General features: G+C 53.2%; 20 non-coding genes across 20 annotated transcripts in view; all 20 read right to left on the bottom strand.

Annotated features, from left to right (window-relative positions):
• Positions 1-123: 123 nt before the first annotated feature.
• On the bottom strand, positions 124-195 carry TRNAC-GCA (transfer RNA cysteine (anticodon GCA)). Its single transcript has one exon. It is a non-coding gene; the product is annotated as a tRNA-Cys (tRNA).
• A 126-nt stretch (positions 196-321) lies between these two features.
• TRNAC-GCA (transfer RNA cysteine (anticodon GCA)) lies at positions 322-393 on the bottom strand. The gene has a single exon. It is a non-coding gene; the product is annotated as a tRNA-Cys (tRNA).
• Positions 394-520: 127 nt separating this feature from the next.
• Positions 521-592, bottom strand: TRNAC-GCA (transfer RNA cysteine (anticodon GCA)). Its single transcript has one exon. It is a non-coding gene; the product is annotated as a tRNA-Cys (tRNA).
• A 322-nt stretch (positions 593-914) lies between these two features.
• On the bottom strand, positions 915-986 carry TRNAC-GCA (transfer RNA cysteine (anticodon GCA)). The gene has a single exon. It is a non-coding gene; the product is annotated as a tRNA-Cys (tRNA).
• Positions 987-1,105: 119 nt separating this feature from the next.
• On the bottom strand, positions 1,106-1,177 carry TRNAC-GCA (transfer RNA cysteine (anticodon GCA)). Its single transcript has one exon. It is a non-coding gene; the product is annotated as a tRNA-Cys (tRNA).
• Positions 1,178-1,299: 122 nt separating this feature from the next.
• On the bottom strand, positions 1,300-1,371 carry TRNAC-GCA (transfer RNA cysteine (anticodon GCA)). Its single transcript has one exon. It is a non-coding gene; the product is annotated as a tRNA-Cys (tRNA).
• A 122-nt stretch (positions 1,372-1,493) lies between these two features.
• Positions 1,494-1,565, bottom strand: TRNAC-GCA (transfer RNA cysteine (anticodon GCA)). The gene has a single exon. It is a non-coding gene; the product is annotated as a tRNA-Cys (tRNA).
• Positions 1,566-1,689: 124 nt separating this feature from the next.
• Positions 1,690-1,761, bottom strand: TRNAC-GCA (transfer RNA cysteine (anticodon GCA)). The gene has a single exon. It is a non-coding gene; the product is annotated as a tRNA-Cys (tRNA).
• Positions 1,762-1,885: 124 nt separating this feature from the next.
• On the bottom strand, positions 1,886-1,957 carry TRNAC-GCA (transfer RNA cysteine (anticodon GCA)). The gene has a single exon. It is a non-coding gene; the product is annotated as a tRNA-Cys (tRNA).
• Positions 1,958-2,081: 124 nt separating this feature from the next.
• On the bottom strand, positions 2,082-2,153 carry TRNAC-GCA (transfer RNA cysteine (anticodon GCA)). Its single transcript has one exon. It is a non-coding gene; the product is annotated as a tRNA-Cys (tRNA).
• A 118-nt stretch (positions 2,154-2,271) lies between these two features.
• On the bottom strand, positions 2,272-2,343 carry TRNAC-GCA (transfer RNA cysteine (anticodon GCA)). The gene has a single exon. It is a non-coding gene; the product is annotated as a tRNA-Cys (tRNA).
• A 122-nt stretch (positions 2,344-2,465) lies between these two features.
• Positions 2,466-2,537, bottom strand: TRNAC-GCA (transfer RNA cysteine (anticodon GCA)). The gene has a single exon. It is a non-coding gene; the product is annotated as a tRNA-Cys (tRNA).
• A 119-nt stretch (positions 2,538-2,656) lies between these two features.
• Positions 2,657-2,728, bottom strand: TRNAC-GCA (transfer RNA cysteine (anticodon GCA)). The gene has a single exon. It is a non-coding gene; the product is annotated as a tRNA-Cys (tRNA).
• Positions 2,729-3,045: 317 nt separating this feature from the next.
• TRNAC-GCA (transfer RNA cysteine (anticodon GCA)) lies at positions 3,046-3,117 on the bottom strand. The gene has a single exon. It is a non-coding gene; the product is annotated as a tRNA-Cys (tRNA).
• Positions 3,118-3,434: 317 nt separating this feature from the next.
• Positions 3,435-3,506, bottom strand: TRNAC-GCA (transfer RNA cysteine (anticodon GCA)). Its single transcript has one exon. It is a non-coding gene; the product is annotated as a tRNA-Cys (tRNA).
• Positions 3,507-3,621: 115 nt separating this feature from the next.
• On the bottom strand, positions 3,622-3,693 carry TRNAC-GCA (transfer RNA cysteine (anticodon GCA)). Its single transcript has one exon. It is a non-coding gene; the product is annotated as a tRNA-Cys (tRNA).
• Positions 3,694-3,813: 120 nt separating this feature from the next.
• TRNAC-GCA (transfer RNA cysteine (anticodon GCA)) lies at positions 3,814-3,885 on the bottom strand. The gene has a single exon. It is a non-coding gene; the product is annotated as a tRNA-Cys (tRNA).
• Positions 3,886-4,005: 120 nt separating this feature from the next.
• On the bottom strand, positions 4,006-4,077 carry TRNAC-GCA (transfer RNA cysteine (anticodon GCA)). Its single transcript has one exon. It is a non-coding gene; the product is annotated as a tRNA-Cys (tRNA).
• Positions 4,078-4,601: 524 nt separating this feature from the next.
• On the bottom strand, positions 4,602-4,673 carry TRNAC-GCA (transfer RNA cysteine (anticodon GCA)). Its single transcript has one exon. It is a non-coding gene; the product is annotated as a tRNA-Cys (tRNA).
• Positions 4,674-4,982: 309 nt separating this feature from the next.
• Positions 4,983-5,000, bottom strand: part of TRNAC-GCA (transfer RNA cysteine (anticodon GCA)) — a 72-nt gene continuing 54 nt past the window's right edge. The window contains exon 1 of the tRNA in view: positions 4,983-5,000. This exon is cut by the window's right edge and continues 54 nt beyond it. This is a non-coding gene — a tRNA (tRNA-Cys).

The following is a 5,000-nucleotide window of genomic DNA, read 5'->3' on the forward strand; positions in this document are numbered from 1 at the left end:
GCCTTGTCCTCGGTGTTTGAATTTTTTTTTTTTTTTTTTTTTTTGTGCTAAACCGGCTCGACGGCATCGGTAAAGACACTCGCCGGCTCTCCCTTTTTCGGCGCGACTGCGGGCAAAACCCTGAGGGGGCACCCGGATTTGAACCGAGGACCTCTCGATCTGCAGTCGAATGCTCTGCCACTGAGCTATACCCCCCTTGCCTTGTCCTCGGTGTTTGAATTTTTTTTTTTTTTTTTTTTTTTGTGCTAAACCGGCTCGACGGCATCGGTAAAGACACTCGCCGGCTCTCCCTTTTTCGGCGCGACTGCGGGCAAAACGCTGAGGGGGCACCCGGATTTGAACCGAGGACCTCTCGATCTGCAGTCGAATGCTCTGCCACTGAGCTATACCCCCCTTGCCTTGTCCTCGGTGTTTGAATTTTTTTTTTTTTTTTTTTTTTTTGTGCTAAACCGGCTCGACGGCATCGGTAAAGACACTCGCCGGCTCTCCCTTTTTCGGCGCGACTGCGGGCAAAACGCTGAGGGGGCACCCGGATTTGAACCGAGGACCTCTCGATCTGCAGTCGAATGCTCTGCCACTGAGCTATACCCCCCTTGCCTTGTCCTCGGTGTTTGAATTTTTTTTTTTTTTGTTTTTTTTGTGCTAAACCGGCTCGACGGCATCGGTAAAGACACTCGCCGGCTCTCCCTTTTTCGGCGCGACTGCGGGCAAAACGCTGAGGGGGCACCCGGATTTGAACCGAGGACCTCTCGATCTGCAGTCGAATGCTCTGCCACTGAGCTATACCACCCTTGCCTTGTCCTCGGTGTTTGAATTTTTTTTTTTTGTTTTTTTTGTGCTAAACCGGCTCGACGGCATCGGTAAAGACACTCGCCGGCTCTCCCTTTTTCGGCGCGACTGCGGGCAAAACGCTGAGGGGGCACCCGGATTTGAACCGAGGACCTCTCGATCTGCAGTCGAATGCTCTGCCACTGAGCTATACCCCCCTTGCCTTGTCCTCGGTGTTTGAATTTTTTTTTTTTTTTTGTGCTAAACCGGATCGACGGCATCGGTAAAGACACTCGCCGGCTCTCCCTTTTTCGGCGCGACTGCGGGCAAAACGCTGAGGGGGCACCCGGATTTGAACCGAGGACCTCTCGATCTGCAGTCGAATGCTCTGCCACTGAGCTATACCCCCCTTGCCTTGTCCTCGGTGTTTGAATTTTTTTTTTTTTTTTTCTGTGCTAAACCGGCTCGACGGCATCGGTAAAGACACTCGCCGGCTCTCCCTTTTTCGGCGCGACTGCGGGCAAAACGCTGAGGGGGCACCCGGATTTGAACCGAGGACCTCTCGATCTGCAGTCGAATGCTCTGCCACTGAGCTATACCCCCCTTGCCTTGTACTCGGTGTTTGAATTTTTTTTTTTTTTTTTCTGTGCTAAACCGGCTCGACGGCATCGGTAAAGACACTCGCCGGCTCTCCCTTTTTCGGCGCGACTGCGGGCAAAACGCTGAGGGGGCACCCGGATTTGAACCGAGGACCTCTCGATCTGCAGTCGAATGCTCTGCCACTGAGCTATACCCCCCTTGCCTTGTCCTCGGTGTTTGAAATTTTTTTTTTTTTTTTTTTTGTGCTAAACCGGCTCGACGGCATCGGTAAAGACACTCGCCGGCTCTCCCTTTTTCGGCGCGACTGCGGGCAAAACGCTGAGGGGGCACCCGGATTTGAACCGAGGACCTCTCGATCTGCAGTCGAATGCTCTGCCACTGAGCTATACCCCCCTTGCCTTGTCCTCGGTGTTTGAATTATTTTTTATTTATTTTTTTGGGCTAAACCGGCTCGACGGCATCGGTAAAGACACTCGCCGGCTCTCCCTTTTTCGGCGCGACTGCGGGCAAAACGCTGAGGGGGCACCCGGATTTGAACCGAGGACCTCTCGATCTGCAGTCGAATGCTCTGCCACTGAGCTATACCCCCCTTGCCTTGTCCTCGGTGTTTGAATTTTTTTTTTTTTTTTTTTATTTGCTAAACAGGCTCGACGGCATCGGTAAAGACACTCGCCGGCTCTCCCTTTTTCGGCGCGACTGCGGGCAAAACGCTGAGGGGGCACCCGGATTTGAACCGAGGACCTCTCGATCTGCAGTCGAATGCTCTGCCACTGAGCTATACCCCCCTTGCCTTGTCCTCGGTGTTTGAATTTTTATTTTTTTTTGTGCTAAACCGGCTCGACGGCATCGGTAAAGACACTCGCCGGCTCTCCCTTTTTCGGCGCGACTGCGGGCAAAACGCTGAGGGGGTACCCGGATTTGAACCGAGGACCTCTCGATCTGCAGTCGAATGCTCTGCCACTGAGCTATACCCCCCTTGCCTTGTCCTCGGTGTTTGAATTTTTTTTTTTTTTTTTTTGTGCTAAACCGGCTCGACGGCATCGGTAAAGACACTCGCCGGCTCTCCCTTTTTCGGCGCGACTGCGGGCAAAACGCTGAGGGGGCACCCGGATTTGAACCGAGGACCTCTCGATCTGCAGTCGAATGCTCTGCCACTGAGCTATACCCCCCTTGCCTTGTCCTCGGTGTTTGAATTTTTTTTTTTTTTTTGTGCTAAACCGGCTCGACGGCATCGGTAAAGACACTCGCCGGCTCTCCCTTTTTTGGCGCGACTGCGGGCAAAACGCTGAGGGGGCACCCGGATTTGAACCGAGGACCTCTCGATCTGCAGTCGAATGCTCTGCCACTGAGCTATACCCCCCTTGCCTTGTCCTCGGTGTTTGAATTTTATTTATTTTATTTTTTTTTGTGCTAAACCGGCTCGACGGCATCGGTAAAGACACTCGCCGGCTCTCCCTTTTTCGGCGCGACTGCGGGCAAAACGCTGAGGGGACACCCGGATTTGAACCGAGGACCTCTCGATCTGCAGTCGAATGCTCTGCCACTGAGCTATACCCCCCTTGCCTTGTCCTCGGTGTTTGAATTTTTTTTTTTTTTTGGTGCTAAACCGGCTCGACGGCATCGGTAAAGACACTCGCCGGCTCTCCCTTTTTCGGCGCGACTGCGGGCAAAACGCTGAGGGGGCACCCGGATTTGAACCGAGGACCTCTCGATCTGCAGTCGAATGCTCTGCCACTGAGCTATACCCCCCTTGCCTTGTCCTCGGTGTTTGAATTTTTTTTTTTTTTTTTTTTTATTTGCTAAACAGGCTCGACGGCATCGGTAAAGACACTCGCCGGCTCTCCCTTTTTCGGCGCGACTGCGGGCAAAACGCTGAGGGGGCACCCGGATTTGACCCGAGGACCTCTCGATCTGCAGTCGAATGCTCTGCCACTGAGCTATACCCCCCTTGCCTTGTCCTCGGTGTTTGAATTTTTTTATTTTTTTTGTGCTAAACCGGCTCGACGGCATCGGTAAAGACACTCGCCGGCTCTCCCTTTTTCGGCGCGACTGCGGGCAAAACGCTGAGGGGGCACCCGGATTTGAACCGAGGACCTCTCGATCTGCAGTCGAATGCTCTGCCACTGAGCTATACCCCCCTTGCCTTGTCCTCGGTGTTTGAATTTTTTTTTTTTGTGCTAAACCGGCTCGACGGCATCGGTAAAGACACTCGCCGGCTCTCCCTTTTTCGGCGCGACTGCGGGCAAAACGCTGAGGGGGCACCCGGATTTGAACCGAGGACCTCTCGATCTGCAGTCGAATGCTCTGCCACTGAGCTATACCCCCCTTGCCTTGTCCTCGGTGTTTGAATTTTTTATTTTTTTTTTGTGCTAAACCGGCTCGACGGCATCGGTAAAGACACTCGCCGGCTCTCCCTTTTTCAGCGCGACTGCGGGCAAAACGCTGAGGGGGCACCCGGATTTGAACCGAGGACCTCTCGATCTGCAGTCGAATGCTCTGCCACTGAGCTATACCCCCCTTGCCTTGTCCTCGGTGTTTGAATTTTTTTTTTTTTTTTTGTGCTAAACCGGCTCGACGGCATCGGTAAAGACACTCGCCGGCTCTCCCTTTTTCGGCGCGACTGCGGGCAAAACACTGAGGGGGCACCCGGATTTGAACCGAGGACCTCTCGATCTGCAGTCGAATGCTCTGCCACTGAGCTATACCCCCCTTGCCTTGTCCTCGGTGTTTGAATTTTATTTATTTTTTTTTTTTTTTTGTGCTAAACCGGCTCGACGGCATCGGTAAAGACACTCGCCGGCTCTCCCTTTTTCGGCGCGACTGCGGGCAAAACGCTGGGGGGGCACCCGGATTTGAACCGAGGACCTCTCGATCTGCAGTCGAATGCTCTGCCACTGAGCTATACCCCCCTTGCCTTGTCCTCGGTGTTTGAATTTTATTTATTTATTTATTTTTTTGTGCTAAACCGGCTCGACGGCATCGGTAAAGACACTCGCCGGCTCTCTCTTTTTCGGCGCGACTGCGGGCAAAACGCTGAGGGGGCACCCGGATTTGAACAGAGGACCTCTCGATCTGCAGTCGAATGCTCTGCCACTGAGCTATACCCCCCTTGCCTTGTCCTCGGTGTTTGAATTTTTTTTTTTTTTTTTTTTTTGTGCTAAACCGGATCGACGGCATCGGTAAAGACACTCGCCGGCTCTCCCTTTTTCGGCGCGACTGCGGGCAAAACGCTGAGGGGGCACCCGGATTTGAACCGAGGACCTCTCGATCTGCAGTCGAATGCTCTGCCACTGAGCTATACCCCCCTTGCCTTGTCCTCGGTGTTTGAATTTTTTTTTTTTTTTTTGTGCTAAACCGGCTCGACGGCATCGGTAAAGACACTCGCCGGCTCTCCCTTTTTCGGCGCGACTGCGGGCAAAACGCTGAGGGGGCACCCGGATTTGAACCGAGGACCTCTGCGATCTGCAGTCGAATGCTCTGCCACTGAGCTATACCCCCCTTGCCTTGTACTTGGTGTTTGAATTTTTTTTTTTTTGTGCTAAACCGGATCGACGGCATCGGTAAAGACACTCGCCGGCTCTCCCTTTTTCGGCGTGACTGCGGGCAAAACACTGAGGGGGCACCCGGATTTG

Source organism: Lithobates pipiens, unplaced genomic scaffold (assembly GCF_037356315.1).
Source record: "Lithobates pipiens isolate NorthernLeopardFrog02 unplaced genomic scaffold, aLitPip1_a1.2 Scaffold_22, whole genome shotgun sequence".
Lineage (NCBI taxonomy): Eukaryota > Metazoa > Chordata > Amphibia > Anura > Ranidae > Lithobates > Lithobates pipiens.